The 2,311-nt window shown below is 41.5% G+C and overlaps 1 long non-coding RNA gene across 2 annotated transcripts in view; it reads left to right on the top strand.

Annotated features, from left to right (window-relative positions):
• The window catches only part of LOC143693789 (uncharacterized), a 2,824-nt gene extending 1,089 nt beyond the window's left edge, over positions 1-1,735 (top strand). The window contains exons 2-4 of one of the 2 annotated variants that reach the window (XR_013181740.1): positions 1-6; positions 627-690; positions 1,330-1,735. The exon at positions 1-6 is cut by the window's left edge and continues 59 nt beyond it. This is a non-coding gene — a long non-coding RNA (uncharacterized LOC143693789). The remainder of the gene's footprint in view (positions 7-626; positions 691-1,329) is intronic. The other variant, XR_013181739.1, reaches the window with a different exon arrangement.
• The last annotated feature ends 576 nt before the right edge of the window (positions 1,736-2,311 follow it).

Here is a 2,311-nt window from a genome sequence, read left to right as displayed (position 1 = left end):
GTTAAGGTCTGTGTTTGCAAATAAGCCACCATCAGCTGAGATATTTGCCTGTGTACCTTTTCCTGTCATTCAGAGCTTGCGTTCTGTGGTTTTTAGGATAAACCTATCAAACTTGCGAAACTGTTTTGCAAGTCTTAACCGTTGAAGGCAGCAAGAAGTGGTTTTAAAGGCTGTTCTTGAGCAGACAAAGGGGAAAAGTGTGAATTTGATGCTGAACTTGTCCTTTTTCATTTGACTTGCCTTGAATTATTTAGGAAGAGAGAGAACTAGAAAAAAGAGAGAAATAGAATTGGTTCTTGAGCCCTCCTAAAATGCTCCCCGTGATTCCGTGTGGAGCCAAAGTGAAGGGTGATGGAACAGAGCCCCTGTGCTTTAGAAGGAAATCAATTTCAACCTGATCTCCACCCTGAGTCTCCCTAATTTCTGTTTTTAAAATGCAAACTAAGTTTAGGAAGTGTTGGGAGTTAGTATTTTGGGGAAGAAATGGCAGTTGCACAAACCGTTCCATTTCCCAGAGGCTCTGGGAAGGATTCATTTTGTAAGCGCTGTAACTGCCATCGGTTGGGGGTTCGGGGTTGGAATGTGCACTTGCCCTCCTATAAAGCACTCGTTCATTTGCATTTCAGTGCCAGGAGTCTGGAGAAACTGGAGAAGAGCCCAAGAGACATTTTTCATCCTGAGATACAAAAGGTAGGAAGTGACTTTTTTTGGTTTGGTTCTTTTTCTTTATGATTTCCTGGAAATAGAAGTAATTAAGTATAGATCCTACTGGTTTGTTTCTTCCAGTAGCTAATAAGAATAATAATAATAATCTAATACTACTTAAACTGTCTCTTTATCCATTGAGCTGGCCATTTCAAATCCAAACTTCTAAACACCAATAAAACCATCATCCTTGTAGAATCTTTAATAGGAGGGGGCTAAAGATGCTGTTTTTGTTGACAGGATTTATTGGTTCTTGAAGGGCAAGAGGTGAGTACAAGCCTAACTACTTCTTGCTCACAGACCCGTCCGGTGAATACGGCTTTGTATTTGGATGGGCTTTTGATGAGTTCTAAATCAATTGCTCGTTACAGTAAAAATAAGTCATGTTTTTTTGAACCTGACAGCAAAAATAACTTGAAGCACCAACTTAATCATAATTGATCACCCGTCTAAGTTAATGATTTTATGCTATACTATCAAAGTTTAAAGGTAAATTATTGTGTAGTAGGAGATGGTATAAAATGTATGTTCTAACGTGTAGGATGTAGGCAAAGATTAGAGGAACCAAATTTTTATGTCTTCTGTTTGACTGTTCACCAAATAATATTTGGTTTTATTTTCCAGGGATCGGTGAATTTTAAATTTGGAGTCCTCTATGCTAAGGATGGTCAGCTTACAGGTGATGAAATGTTCAGTCATGGTGAGGTTTTCACCTTCTCCTTAATTGTTTTGCTCATCTGAAAAAAAAAAAAAAAAAAAAAGGTATGTTTATTATTTGTTACCCTGTTCTGATCGTTTCCTCGGTATTTGCTGGAGCTCTGCTTACCCAAGCTTTGGGTAAAACAAGCTTTGGGTTCCTTCTGTCCCACTGGGTGTTGCCCAGTTTGGTTGCATCTGGTGAAATTCACCCTGAGCCCTTACAGAACCAGCTCAAACCACGTGAGAGCCATTCGCAGCTCTCTCAGGACACCCGGAGGAGGATGGGTGACGTTTCTGAGCATCTGGCAAGTGCACTTCTATCAAAACTCGGCCTGTGCAATTTCTGGGAAAACCCTTCTGTATCCTGAAGGGTTCCTCAAAGTCTGTTGAGGATCCAGTTAGCAGTTGCTCACCTGGATGGTTCCAGCTCCTCAAGCTAACACTGGTACTCTTGCCCTGTAGTTTAGATCTATTGTAGTTTTGTTATTTTGCAAGATTTTACGTCTTTGGACAATAACGTGCATTTCACTCTTTGGAACCTCTCGGATCGTGCTTTGGTGCAGCACCACCTAATGGGACACTTGGCTGCTGTGCTGAAGGGCTTGGTTACTGGAATTGTAAATCCCGGAGAGTTTGTAAGTCTTCTGTCCCCAGGGAGGTGTCATGCTTTGTTCACCGTTGCTCTGTTTGTCGGGTGCTGCTTCTCGTCGGAGGTATTAACTTCAAACTGCCCTGTTCTTTTTTTAACTTTTTTTCCTGGTTCTCTCCGTAGGGCAGGGAAGGACTCTCGTATCCCGGTCGTCAGACTCAGCGCTGCCCGAGAAGATACAGAGACTGTAAAAATCATAAGAAGCAGCTAGGACTGCAGAGGAAACAAACTGGAGAGAACAAAAGGTGATATTGTTCT

This window comes from Agelaius phoeniceus, chromosome 4 (genome assembly GCF_051311805.1).
Source record: "Agelaius phoeniceus isolate bAgePho1 chromosome 4, bAgePho1.hap1, whole genome shotgun sequence".
NCBI classification, from domain to species: Eukaryota; Metazoa; Chordata; class Aves; order Passeriformes; family Icteridae; genus Agelaius; species Agelaius phoeniceus.
Note: the sequence above shows the minus strand (reverse complement) of the source record. Positions and strands in the feature narration are given on the sequence as shown.